Raw genomic sequence first — 15,143 nt, 5'->3', positions numbered from 1 at the left:
GTTCCTACTGGGAGTAGGAATGGGTCATCATAACCTCTTTATCAAGAGCAGACTAGGGGCCGGCCCAGTGGCGCAAGCGGTTAAGTGCGCGCGCTCCGCTGTGGCGGCCCGGGGTTCGCTGGTTCGGATCCCGGGCACACACCGACGCACTGCTTGGCAAGCCATGCTGTGGAGGCGTCCCATATAAAGTGGAGGAAGATGGGCACAGATGTTAGCCCAGGGCCGTCTTCCTCAGCAAAAAAAGAGGAGGATTGGCAGATGTTAGCACAGGGCTGATCTCCTCACAAAAAAAAAAAAAAAAAAGAGCAGACTAAAAGTTTAAGAAAATAATCCTTTTAAGAGAGGGGAAAAACTGAATTCTAATTTTCTACCTGCTTACTTTTGATATTAAAACTCATTTACTTAATTAAATTCATTTCAATCTTAGCCAATTTGGCCATGTACAAAATTATTTCCTCATGCTTCCTCTTCCACAAACGGTCTAGAACTTTATTTTTACATTCCGAATTTGTCCCATGCCTTCTTTTTTCCTTCTAGTACTTTGGGACAAATTTATCTTTCTTAACAAAACAAACAAAAATACTTTCATTCTTTATACCTTCTTTACTGAAAACATACATCTTACTTTTCTTGAATACAAAGATGTTTTCCTTATTAATTTTTGGTAGCTTTAATGACATATATTAATTAGAATTCTTAACCCTTATAGACCTTAATTTTCAATGAAAACTAAGAAGTAGGCAATTATAAACTGTCTTTTACATTAGCATTCTGTGGCTTGGCAAATTTATAAATACTTTTTATAATTTCTAGAAACATCTTACTTCATAGTACAATCTTCTAGTAAAAATACAAGACATTATTACTGACCCAAACATCTTTTAGTTTCTCTGTAATTAGAAGCCAAAAGTAGAGTAATAATGTTTCAGTATTTTATCTTATTTGAAAATGATCTATGGGATCGGCCCTGTGGCATAGTGATTAAGTTCACATGCTCCACATAGGCAGCCTGGGGTTCAGAGGTTCAGATCCCAGGTGCAGACCTACACATCACTCATCAAGCCATGCTGTGGCGGCATCCCACATAGAAAATAGAGGAAGTTTGGCACAGATGTTAGCTCAGGGACAATCTTCCTTACCAAACAAACAAACAAACAAAAAAGCATCATTAAACATAAACTTTAAAAAAAATGGCCTAGATATGCAATGAATTTTTTTATCATTTAATTTCACCTAGAAAAACTTCAAAAGTTTCAAGTTACCAAAGAGATTTTGGAAGTTATCTTAAGTACACATGCCATAACACATAATTATTGTTAAAAGTTTATCTATGAAATCTTATCTCACTTAAATCTAAATCATTTTCTCCCAGTAATTATGTTTACATTACCCATAAAAACTTCATGAGACATTAGACAAAATTAGCTATAATTTTAAGTCATTATTTTTGCTAACCAGTTTCATAACAAAGATAACATGAGCTTATTTGAGTAGTAAACCCAGGCTGCATGTTTGTGTTGTATCCAATGTTGATAACTCTGAGGACATGCCTGTTTCTATCAAACCAACAAACTTTCATTTACCAAAGATTATTTCACATCATGTCAACTTGAAAGACACTGGGGTTAATTTCTATTACATTTAGAAATAATTGATATAAGCACTTACTTTAAGCCAATTAAATGGAGCTATTTTTTAAATTATATCATCCAGAGGTAAAATATCACACATATATAACATACACGTAGACACACACACAGAGTCCACAACTATTGTTTTAAAACTTTAGGACAATGTACCACTCCTTTATAAGTCTGCTCAAAGTGTTTAACAAAGATTCTCTTTCCAAGAGATGTCCTTTAGTCTCTAGTAGGCTAGAGACTTGACGAGGGGTCCACACCATCATGGATTGGCCCATAGTCAGTTTTTCTGCTTCCTTGATTAAGAGGCAGGTGGCAGCTCTAGCTCTCAAGTATGGGGGCCATCCTTTTATCATGGTGTCTAGCTGCTTTGAGAAATAGGCTCTCACTCTTTTTAAGAGTCCCAACATTTGGGTTGACACTCCTATAGCTATTCCCTGTCTTTCTTGAACATATAGGTCAAATGTTTTGCTCAGGTCTGGTAAGGTCAGTGCAGGCACTTCCATTAGCAAGTTTTTAAACTTATTGAAATCTTGATCACATAGCTTATCCCATTCAAATGGGTCCATTTCTGGGCACTGTAGTTTATCATAGAGAGGCTTAGCAATCAACCCAAAGTTAGGGATCCAAATGCAGGAAAAGCCAGCTATCCCCAAGAATCCTCATAGCTGCCTACAAGTCTTGGTGGAGCAAGTTGACATATTACCATTTTTCTCCCTTGAGGAAGTCTGTCTTGCCCTTTCGAAATGACAAACCCCAAATACTTTATAGTGTCTTTAGATATTTGTGCCTTCCCTTTAGACACTTTGTATCTCTTACTGGCTAAGAAGTTCAACATATTTAACTCAATTCTGACACTATCTACCTGGAGATAGCATCAGATCCCACAGTTAAGGGTTTGGTCCCACAGGATTACCCTTCACCTCCCATTTCAGATGCCAATTGCAAGTCCAAGTTGTCACCTGTGCTTCTGACCAACCAGCTATAGATCAGAGGTTCCCATAACCCCCTCCTTGGGTTTGATTAATTTGATACAACAGCTCACAGAACTCAGGAAAACATTTTACTTATCAGCCAAATGGAAGAGATGCATAAGGCAAAATATGTAGGGAAGGGATGTGAAGCTCCCAGACCCTCTCTGGGCATGCCACTCTCCCCAAACTTCCACATGTTTTCCAACCTGGAAGCAGTCTGAACCCCATCCTTTTGGGTTTAAATGGAGGTTTCATTACATAGCCACAATTGATTAAATCATTGGCTATTGGTGATTGAACTCAATCTTCAGGCCCTCTCCCTACCCCAGGTGTGGGGAGGGAGATGAGGATTGTGGGAGATCAAAATTTGGCCACCCTGAAATATATTTCTTTACCTTGATTGTTTTCTCTGAAGGACATTTGACCTCCCCCACTAACTGCCTAAAGAATTTGACATGGTGGCTCCTTCCTGGAACAGATCTTCTATCATGATGGCTATAAAGATAATGTAGGATACAGGTTACAATAGCAAAGGCACCAAGCCTCTTTTATCAAAAACTCTGTCTCTCCCTGACCACATTATCTATAGATGACCCCAAAAAGAATTGTCCTCCTGCCCTCTGAAGTCCCAGACCACTACCCACCCCCAACACCTTCCTCGCCTTTAGCGGCAATACTTAAGCAAGCAGCTTAGACAGAGGGACGAGTTGCTCATTTCTGAATTTCTCCCATGTATACATGTTATTAAACTTGGTATTATTTTCTCCTGCTAACCTGTCTTGTTGATTATTTGGCCAGCCATAAGAACCTTAAGGAAAAGGGCAGAGGGAGATTCTCACTCTTCCCCCGACAGGATGAAAGTTCCAACCCTCTAATCACAGGATTGGTTCTCCTGGCAAGCAGCACCCACCCTTAGGGGCTTTCTAAAGTCACCTTATTAACATCAGGTGTGGTTGAAAGGGGCTTGTTATGAATAACAAAAGACACCCATTTCATCTCTATTGCTCTGGAGTTATTTCAGGCACTGAGGACAAAAGTAATTATTATAACAAAAGATGCCACTATGGCTCTTATATAGGAAATTACAAGGGTTTTTAGGGGATCTGTGCCAGAAACAAAATGAAGACTAAACATATATTTCTTGTTATAAATCACAATGTCATATCTGTTACTGAATCAAGTGGGTTCACCTCCTGGCGAGTTAAATAAGACTACACCAGTGGACGTTGTCTCACAAAGTAAAGTGTATTTGCAGTAAATATGAGACCATGAGGAATCATTCCCAAAGTCATAGCATCCCTGAACAAAAGGAAGCAAGGACCTTTTATTTTGGATGGGGAATCAATATTCAAAAGGGAGAGGTGGGTATTCGCTTGCACAGGTGCAGTTGGAACACACACTTCCATATACACTGCTGGTTAAGGTGATAAGGCCTAAGCTCCTCCTAGAGAGATCTTAGCATTAAAAATAAGGCAAAGGTCATAGGCATAGCTCTTGTGGTGAGGCTTGGTCTGGTTCAGGGTGGTTCGTGGTTACATCTCCTTCACATAACAAAAAAGGAAAAAAATTGGAAAAACAGTTAAATGCTTCCAAACCCACACTCAGTTCCTCAGGGCACCTAGTCGGTGACAAATCCCTTCTCCAGTTTTATCCTGCTTCTCATTCTTGAGGGTCACAGGTCAAATTTCTGTCTTCTGTAACTGCTTCCTGCTAAGCATGGGTGTTGTCATAGGGACCAGTAGAGGAGCAGAATTTCCAGCTAATCTCAAATAGGTTTGTGGGTCACCAGAGGCATAGCCTCGAGTTGTTCATAACAACCATCTGTAATTTTATAGCCTCAATGCATTTAGTATGTGTTTAAAATCTGGGCATACTTGCCCCCGCACCCAAAAACCTGTAAAGAGTTAGACATTGATGATTAAGCAGCTAGTAACTAAGGGGGAATGGAATTGGCCACCTCAAAATATGTCTCTGCCTGAAAGATACTTTGGCCCCCAACCCCACCAACTGACCAAAGGAGTTTGGCATATGAGGCCTGCCCCCAGAACAGGCCATCACCTTAGACATCTCCCGGTACCTGGAGGGCCCTTGCTAAGCCCATTGTTAGTTCTGGTTACCTGTTGTAAGAGACATTTACATCTGTAAAGGAAATCTCCATTTGTAAAGGTATCTTCTTTCCTGTACCAGGAAGAAGAGGGGGAATGGCCTTACCTAGAAACTTATCAGAATGGAAGGTGAGGACTTAAATCTGCATGATAAACTTACCCATCCTTTTTTTTTTTTTTTTGTGAGGAAGATCAGCCCTGAGCCAACATCCATGCCAATCCTCCTCTTTTTGCTGAGGAAGACCAGCTCTGAGCTAACATCTATTGCCAATCCTCCTCCTTTTTTTTTCCCCAAAGCCCCAGTAGACAGTTGTATGTCATAGTTGCACATCCTTCTAGTTGCTGTATGCGGGACATGGCCTCAGCATGGCCGGAGAAGCGGTGCGTCGGTGCGAGCCCGGGATCCGAACCTGGGCTGCCAGTAGCGGAGCGCGTGCACTTAACCGCTAAGCCATGGGGCCGGCCCAACTTACCCATCCTTAACTGTGCTGTTTAGGCAATATGCTATCTGACTCCCACTAGGTTCCTATAGGTAACGTCCCCCTGGAGCTGGGGTCACCATGGTAATGGGTGTTTGAGCTATTTTTTTCAGGAATTGAACCCCTTGTCCACTTCAGGCTGGATTGAGACCACCAACCCATCAACTGGACATAGACATATGTCGGATAAGCAACCTTTTGACAGCAAGAAGTTGGAACTCCACCCTGAGAGCATGCTAATGCAGCCATTCTGTGAACATGCATCCTACAAAGAGGCATGAAGCCTGACTACGCTTGCGCAGATCATCAATTACCTCATCTCTTCTCACCTCCCATCATTTCAGACCACCTTGCCCCCTACCCCATAAATATCCCTGAGTCCCTATTTTTGGGGAAGCGGATTTGAGATTCATTCTCACATTTCCATACTTGCCTGCCTTGTAATTAGTAAACCCTCTCTCTCTCTGCAATCTCTTCATCTCGGTGATTGGCTTTCTGGGCTGTGGTCAAAAACGGACCTGGTGCAGTAACATCTCCCCTCCAGATTCCACCAGCTCTTTTATAGTCTAGATACTGGGTTGCCCACCCTTCTTTTTTTTTTTTTTTTTGTGAGGAGATCAGCCCTGTGCTAGCATCTGCCAATCCTCCTCTTTTTTTGCTGAGGAAGACTGGCCCTGGGCTAACATCCCTGCCCATCTTCCTCCACTTTATATGGGACACCGCCACAGCATGGCCTGCCAAGTGGTGCATTAGTGCGCACTGGGGATCCAAACCGGCGAACCCTGGGCCGCCACAGCAGAGTGTGCACACTTAACCGCTTGCGCCACCAGGCCAGCCCCTTCCCACCCTTCTTTGATGGACCTAGTCTTGCTGCCCAGGAACATGCAACCTCCTTGGAAGCATACTGTGCCTAAATGGTATGGGGTTGGTTGGGATCCAGGGCAGAGCCTGGGGTAGATAACCAGTCATTACTTATCTGCATAGTGTCACAGAAACAAGAGTTTCAAATCAAAGAGTGGTTTGCAAGAAAACTCGGAGTTATCAATTGTCTGTGATTATCTCTCTTGATGTTCAGGCGTGGGCGCCTTTTTACCCGTGTGTAGTGGATCCAAGGGGTAACTCCTAATTTTAGGGAAGAGTGTTGGTTAGTAACACCAAGTGAGGCCCTACCCAAATAGAATTTAGCTGATCCTGGGATGAACCCCTTTTCCAAGTTTTAAGGTAGACCCAGGGCCGGCCCCGTGGCTTAGCAGTTAAGTGCGCACACTCTGCTGGTGGTGGTCCGGGTTCGGATCCCGGGAGCACACCAACGCACCGCTTCTCCGGCCATGCTGAGGCCACGTCCCACATACAGCAACTAGAAGGATGTGCAACTATGACGTACAGCTATCTACTGGGGCTTTGGGGAAAAAAAAAAAGGAGGAGGATTGGCAATAGATGTTAGCTCAGAGCCGGTCTTCCTCAGCAAAAAAAGAGGAGGATTAGCATGGATGTTAGCTCAGGGCTGATCTTCCTCACAAAAAAAAAAGATACACCCAATCTCCCAGTTCATGTGGGTGGCGTTTGACCTTTGTAGGCAAAGGAAGACAGAAGTTTAGTGCATCTGCCACGTGCTTCAGATTGACTATGTGTTTGATTGCCATGGAAACCTCTGGGTCTGGGTTTTTAAGTGAATCTGAGTCTTTAGGGAACGGCCTCCCATAGCTCATTTTAAAGAGGCTAGGTTTGGGGCCAGTCCCATGGCATAGTGGTTAATTGTGCACGCTCTGCTGCAGTGGCCTGGGGTTCAGATCCTGGGTGCGCACCAATGCACAGCTTGTCAGGCCACGCTGTGGCGGCCTCCCATATAAAGCGGAGGAAGATGGGCACAGAGTTTAGCCCAGAGCCAGTCTTCCTCAGCAAAAAGAGGATTGGTATTGTGGGATATCAAAATTTGGCCACCTTGAAATTTGTCTCTTTACTTTTATTATTTTCTCTGATGGACATTTGTCCTCCCCCACTAACTGCATAAAGGAATTTAACTACTGGTATGAACAGACTGACAGGGTCCTCACTAAGCCCATTCTTTTCAAAGTTCTGTTCACCAAATATTTAAATCTGTAAAGGTATCTCCCTCTGTGTACTGGAAAGTGGGGGGGGAGGGATGACCTCATCTCTGGAAACTCTTATCAGGATGAAAGGAGAGGACTTAAATCTACATACTCTTGACTACTATAATTCCTGTCTCTCCAGCCACATTCTCTATAGGCGGCCCTGCAAAGAATTGTCTGACAAACATTTACATTTCCCTCTTCATGTGAATTGTCTTCTACCCCTCTGAAATCCCAAACCCCCCACCCCCAACATCCTCCTTTGTCTTTAGCTGAAGATAGTATTTAAGATGAGAATCTCTGCCATTGTGTTGAGAAACTCAGTTTCCGTGGTTTCTCCCATGTATATATGTTATTAAACTTGGTATTATTTTCTCCTGCTAACCTGTGTTTTAATTATTTGGCCAGCCATAAGAACCTTAAGGGAAAGGGCAGAGGGGGATTCTCGCTCTTCTCCAACAGTTTTGGCTCCCAACACAGGGCAAAAATTTCACTGGCTGCACACTGCTCGCTCCTGGACTACTGCAGCAGAGAGGTCCCGGACCCCTGACACAAGTCGGCACGAAGTGAGAGTTCTTACCATGTCAGTCTCCCGGATCTCTGCCTGCAGGGTCCAATAGAAGTGAAAGTGGTGAGTTTTCTTTTCTTTCTAAATTTAGATTAACAGGAGAAAATATTGGTGAAGCTAGCTTCTTGGACTCAGCAACTCTAGGATCTGGCTGGGTGCCCATTGGATAATTGATCCTTTTCCTCCCAGAAATAGTCTTTGTCTCTGTCTCTCTTTTTGTCATTTACACAGGTATCTCTATAAGCCCGTCGTCTGGGCTTTTGTTTTATTCTGTCTCTTGAGAGCTTGGCTTTGTGACCTTTCTGATCTCTGCCATCTGGAGGATGTATGTACTGGCATGCATCCTTGGGGGCCAGTCGAGCAGACTGGGGTTCTGAGAACCTCTCTTTGTCCTGCTGTGCCTACTCTCAGGAAAGTTTGTAATAAGGGGTCCCCTTTGTATAAGGGGCCTTTGTCATCTCTTCTTGTGCTTTCTTATTTTGGGGAGTGAATTCTCCAGATCTCTTTTGGGGACGCCTCTTGCCTCCATAGTTAAAGCTTGGGATGAGTTGCTGTTAAGGTTAAGATCCTCCTTGTCAATGTGGCCAGATGATGGATCATTTAAATTAAAAAAACTTCTGAATTGGGGAAAAAAAATTTGAGAGCTCTCATATAATTGTGTTATTGGTACCTAAAAAAAGGCCAGAAAAAAAAGAGACAGAAAGGGAAAAATTTGACTAGCCTTAAGACCCTGACTCAGGTTATAATTGAATTGAGAAAATGTACAAGTGTAAGTGTTGATAAGATTATAAAGGTTGGAATGTTTAAGCTAATTTTCAGCATTGGATATATTGCAGACATGCAGCCTTTATTCATCAAATAAACTGTTCTTTCTATTACAAAACTGGTTAACAAAAATAATAACTTAAATGATGGCTGATTTTATGTAATGTCTTATGAAGTCTTGTAGGCAATCTAAATAATTATTGGAAACAAGTAACTAAATAGATGTAAAAAAATGAATGTTGGATAAACTTTAAACAATAATTATATGTTATGGTGTATATAGCTTCCAAATTCTTTTTGGTGACTTAAAACTTTAGAGTTTTGCTAAATTATATGATAAAAGTTCATTGAGTATCTAGATCATTTCCAAATAAGATAAGATATTAGACATTGATTGCTAAATACAGGTTTGTCTACTTTTGGCTTATTACAGAAAAACTAAAAGGTATTTTGGGTCTATTGGTAAACATGGATTGTGTTTTATTAAAAGATTGTACGATAAAGTAACATGTTTCCAGAAATTATAAAGTGTCTATATAAATTTGTCAAGCCACGAATGCCAATGTAAAAGAAAGTTTATAATTGCTTACTTAGTTTTTACTTAGAAATTAAGGTTTCTAAGGGTTTAAAATTCTAACATGTGATTAAAGCTACTAAAAATTAATAAGGAAAATGTTTGTATTCAAGAAAAGTAAGATATGTTTTTTAGCAAAAAAGGTATGAAAATTGGAAATATTTTGTTTGGTTGATTGAAAAAGATAAATTTGTCCCAAAGTACTAGAAGGGAAGAAAGAAAGGCATGGGACAAATTCTGAATGTAAAAAGAAATTTATAAAAGGTTTCTGCAGAGGAATTCTGAAAAAGGAGTTTTATGCATGGTCAAGTTGGCTAAGATTAAACTAAATCCAATTAAGTAAATGAGTTTTAATGTCAAAAGTAAGCTGGTACAAAATTAAAATTTGGTCTTCTTTCTCTTAAAAGGATTATTTTTCTTGAACTTTTCATCTGAGAGGTTATAAAAGGTTTCTTTATCTTTGAGTAAGTCTTTGTTTTGTTAAAATAATTTTCTATGTTCAAAAGGACTGAGATCTCTCTATTAAGGTTTTTTTTTTTGACTGTTTTAAACTCTGTTTGCCCTGCACTGTTTCTGTTGTCACTCAAATGAATAACTGAGCACTATTTCATGGTAAACATTGTTTCATACTTGATCAAGTGTTTATGATAAACCTTCTTAGGTGGTATTAAGTGGGTGAATGTAATTGATATAGATGTTTTGAAATTGTATAATGTTACTAAAATTCTGATCTGTCCTGGTTATCAATCATAATTCTCATTATTAATATTTTTTGAAGTATTGTATGTCACAAATTAACCAAATTTCTTTGTCAATTGCCATTTTGGGGTCTTGTTTACAGATAGCTATTTCTTTGCTCTGATGCTTTAACATGTTTCATCTTCAGAGAAGTTCCTGGAAAGAACTCTAACATTTACTGTGGAGTACAGGTTTCTGACAAACTTTTGATTATAACTGAACTTGGTAAGAAATTACAGAATTCTAACTGAGAGACTGGTGACTTCATGAAGCTGCTAACAAAAAAATCGGGATCAAGAATTGATTGCACAGGACTAAATGAACTAATGAGGATGATTATAATTTTTATGAGTTTTCATTTGAAATATTGCTTATTTTTTTAATGTTTTGTTTTTTTTAGATTTAAGAAAAACTTTTTTTCTCTTCTGAGTTGACTATGACTTATAGCAATTTGGTAAATGATACTTTTGTAAGCAAAATTGAAATATTTATCTTTTTCTCTCTACCTGATCCCTCCAGAATTTAAAAACTCCTAGTAAGTGAATGTTCTTATGTCATGACAATATCGTTATTTGCATAAGTTCAATAAGAATCTGTTCTCCTTATAACAGGACACGATTGGAAACATTGGTTATATTACCAAGGCTGTGACTGGAACATCATATTTGCGATATAACTGTACAGCTTTTGAGGAATGAAGATTAGACTTTATGGAATAAAGCCACATGGAAATATTGGCCTGGTACCTTATGTTCAGCGTTCCAAGCAGCATTTACTGGATAAGTAAGGAATGTCACTTATCTGGCAAGTGCAAGGAACCTGGAAATATTTTGGGGGACCTCGAAAAGAGAGGAATTCACCCAAATCTGTAGGTGTTACAGGCGAAGTCTGATGACAAAATCCTTGGCTTGGCTTTCCTGGCCTCGAGAGGCCATTGAAGTTCCATCTGAGATTCCTTAGAAAAAGTTCCAGCAAAGCAGGTTTAAAAGAACTTATATGATCATTTGCCATTCTTGCTGTACTTATGTAAATAATTGGACCAAATTTCTTAAAACTAGACATTTTAGAAACTAGTTAGCCTTAATTTGGCTATCTTTGATAAAAATGAGGGTGACTTTAGAGAGAAAAATTATTTCAGTGGAAACTATAGTATACATCTGTGAATATTAGATCCTAGTTTTGTTAATTGTCCTTGAGGTTTTTATTTTTTATCTGTTATTTATTTATTTATTTATTTATTTTCCCCAAAGCCCCAGTAGTTAGTTGCATGTCACAGCTGCACAACCTTCTAATTGCTGTATGTGGGACAGGGCCTCAGCATGGCCGGAGAAGCGGTGCGTCGGTGCGCGCCCGGGATCAGAACCCCGGGCCGCCAGCAGCAGAGCGCCCGCACTTAACCGCTAAGCAACGGGCCCAGCCCTATTTTGTATCTGTTGACAGGACTGGATCCTGATTTCTCCTGGACTCCTAACATATCTGGCTACAGATCTCCAAACTAATGTTTTTGAAGTTTTCCATCATTTTCATTTGGAATCACTGAGAACTGAACCTGCCCTTTTTCCTGAAGCCTTGCAAACTGATGGATTTGATATAAACTTGAGAGATTACCTGATGACATCATCAGAGACATTTTAAACTGCAAAAGATGCTTTGATGCTGACATCTAAAAATCTTCTTAACTGGCTGTCCTCTGAACTCAGAAACTGATTTACAATTTGCTCCAACCATTAACCTTGTTTTTCTTTTGTTTCCAGAGAAATGCTTCTTATTAAATACTTGATTGCTTACTTCCGTAACATAGGCCTAACTTTGGGAGCCCGCCTGCATCAGCACCTTCTAAAATGAACTTAATTGAACTGATCTATTATCAGGACTAAGAAATGTGTTCAGTGAGATGAAACAATTTACCAACTCAGCTTCTGGACTATGAAACTTTAAGTTTCAAAAGGACCGTGAAACTTTTAGTTTCAAAGGCAGGACTGTGGGAGATCAAAATTTGGCCACCCTGAAACATGTCTCTTTACTTTGATTATTTTCTCTGACGGGCATTTGACCTCCTCCACTAACTGCCTAATGAATTTAACTCTGGGTATGGACAGACTGACAGGGTCCTTGCTAAGCCCATTCTTTTCAAAGTTCTGTTCACCAAACATTTAAATCTGTAAAGGTACCTCCCTCTGTGTACTGAAAAGAGTGGAGGATGACCTTATTTCTGGAAACTCTTATCAGGGTGAAAGGAGAGGACTTAAATCTACATACTCTTGACTACTATAATTCCTGTCTCTCCAGCCACATTCTCTATAGGCAGCCCTGCAAAGAATTGTCTGACAAACATTTACATTTCCCTCTTCATGGGTGAATTGTCTTCTACCCCTCTGAAATCCCAAACTCCCCACCCCCAACATCCTCCTTTGTCTTTAGCTGAAGATTGTATTTAAGATAAGCATCTCTGCCATTGTGTTGAGAAACTCAGTTTCCCTGGTTTCTCCCATGTATACATGTTATTAAACTTGGTATTATTTTCTCCTGCTAACCTGTCTTTTAATTATTTGGCCAGCCATAAGAACCTTAAGGGAAAGGGTGGAGGGAGATTCTCCCTCTTCCCCAACAGTATGGATGTTAACTCAGGGCTGATCTTCCTCACTACGCTGGGGCAGATCATCAATTACCTCATCTCTCCTCACCTCCAATCATTTCAGACCACCTTGCCTCCTTCTCCATAAATACCCCTGAGTCGCTATTTTCCGGGAGGCGTATTTGAGACTTGTTCTCCCGTTTTCCTCACTTGGCTGCCTTGTGATTAAACCCTCTCTCTTTGAAATCGCGTCCTGTTGGTGACTGGCTTTCTGGGTGGCGGGCAAAAACAGACCTGGTGAGGTAACAATAGGTGTGATAAGAAAGGCACCAACAAGCCCATCTTATCAAAGTTCTCTCTCAGGTCACAATCTCTATAGGTGGCCCAGCAAACAAACGTCTAACAAATGTTTCTTTTCCCTCTCCATGTGAATTGCCTTCCTTCCCTTTGAAGTCCCAAACCACTACCCTCAACATCCTCCTTTATCTTTAGCGGAAGATGGTATTTAAGGTGGAAACTTTGGCCATTGTGGTGAGTTGCTCAATTTTCCTGGGTTTCTCCCGTGTATATATGTTATTAAACTTTGTTTTATTTTCTCCTGCTAATCTGCCTTTTTAATTATTTGACCAGCCATAAGAACCAGAGGGAAAGGGGAGAGAGAATTCTCCCTCTTCTCCTACACCTGATACCCCTTTTATGTCACACTTTTTATTGGAAAGGTTTCTGTCAACTGAAGTAAAGAGTCTAGGTGATAGTAGTGAAGGAGTTTATTCAATAATCAGTGTGAGGAGTTCGATCCCCAGGAAAACAGTTCAACAGAGCGCTCCGATGGAACTGCTCCGGGGCTAGGAGTTTAAGTGCAGCTTATATCTCTTTCACAAACAGTGCACGTGCAGGGAAGAGGAAAGGAAAAAAATACCTAATGGGCCGGCCTGGTGGCATAGCAGTTAAGTGCACGTGCTCCGCTGCAGTGGCCACAGGTTCGGATCCCGGGCATGCACCGACGCACCGCTTGTCAAATCATGCTATGGTGGCGTCCCATATAAATAGAGGAAGGTGGGCACAGATGTTAACCCAGGGCCAGTCTTCCTCAGCAAAGAGGAGGATTGGCAGATGTTAGCTCAGGGCTGATCTTCCTCACAAAAAAAAAACTTAACACTAGATTTTCTTTTAAAAAAAGGGATAGACTACATCTGGGCTTTTCTCTAGGTTATACATTGAAGGTAACTTAAACAAGAATTCCTTGGTTATACATCAAACAAGTTCAGAGATGCTGATGTTATTTATGTGTGGAGGGAGGCAAGGAGCAGGGTCGTTGATTAGTCCCTCAATCTCTAAGAAATGCAGCTGGGGAATGTGAGAGTAAGGTACTCCTTTATTTCTTCCTGTAGTGGATCTGTCCAGCTGATGTCTTCAGTCATGATGTGTGGGGTTGCAACATCATTTGACACAGGCTGAAGGTGGCCTGCACAGCTGCTTCCCAGTACAGCATGGATTTTATTGCACTGACTTAAAGCCTTTGCAGTTTGCTTGCTAGATTTGCCTATTAGACCAAAGAGAGGGGTCCCAAAAATCTGTCCACATTTCCCTTTTGGGTGTTCAACACTGAAAAGTTGGCTCCGGTATTGAGCAAGAATTCAACTTGCTCTCCTCCCACAGTCAAGGTCACCTGGGGCTCCTTGGGGGAGATAAGGATTGGGTTGCCTAGAGCCAACTGGGAAGCTCTATGGCCCCATCACATCTCATCTGTAGTCAAAGGAAGTTGGCATGACCCAGTCCTGTTTGATCCCCTCCCTCTCTGGGGACCATTTGGACTGTCCCGCCGCCAATGCCCTTCCTGACAGCAGTATGCACATTGAATAGCCTCCCGCTTCGTTGGTTGCCTCCTGGTCCCTCGGTGGGGGCTGGGATCACTCACCCATGGTGTCTTCTTCCTCACCCTTGGCTTACTTTGAGCAGTCTGGAGGGCTACTAGGAGCAGAGCCATCTGTCTCTGAATCTTTTTATCATCCTTCTTTTCCTCAGCTTCATCCTGGTTGTTGAACAGCCTGAAAGCAGTCTCTACTAGTGGTGCAGAATTAGTATCAGGACTTATAGCCAGCTTTTGAAGTTTTCTATGGATGTCTGAATCACTTTGAGATATGAAATAGGTATTAAGAACCACTGCACAGGGCCGGCCCCGTGGCTTAGCAGTTGAGTGCGCGGGCTCCGATGCTGGCGGCCCGGGTTCGGATCCCGGGTGCGCACTGACGCACAGCTTCTCCGGCCATGCTGAGGCCGCGTCCCACATACAGCAATTAGAAGGATGTGCAGCTATGACATACAAGTATCTACTGGGGCTTTGGGGGGGAAAAAAAAAGATAAAAAAAAAAGAACCACTGCACTGGGCCGGCCCTGTGGCTTAGTGGTTAAGTGCGCGCGCTCCGCTGCTGGCGGCCCGGGTTCAGATCCTGGGCGCGCACCAATGCACCACTTCTCCGGCCATGCTGAGGCCGCGTCCCACATACAGCAACTAGATGGATGTGCAGCTATGACATACAACTATCCACTGGGGCTTTGGGGGAAAAAAAATAAATAAAATTATTTAAAAAAAAAAAAAGAACCACTGCACTGCCCTGGGCCTCAGGGTCCCAAT

General features: G+C 41.6%; 1 protein-coding gene across 1 annotated transcript in view; it reads left to right on the top strand.

Annotated features, from left to right (window-relative positions):
• Positions 1 to 15,143, top strand: part of PRDX1 (peroxiredoxin 1) — a 66,194-nt gene that overhangs the window by 8,933 nt on the left and 42,118 nt on the right. The gene's annotated exons all lie outside the window — the stretch shown is intronic.

The sequence above is a fragment of the Diceros bicornis genome, chromosome 13 (assembly GCF_020826845.1).
Source record: "Diceros bicornis minor isolate mBicDic1 chromosome 13, mDicBic1.mat.cur, whole genome shotgun sequence".
Lineage (NCBI taxonomy): Eukaryota > Metazoa > Chordata > Mammalia > Perissodactyla > Rhinocerotidae > Diceros > Diceros bicornis.
This window is presented reverse-complemented; position numbering and strand designations above follow the sequence as displayed.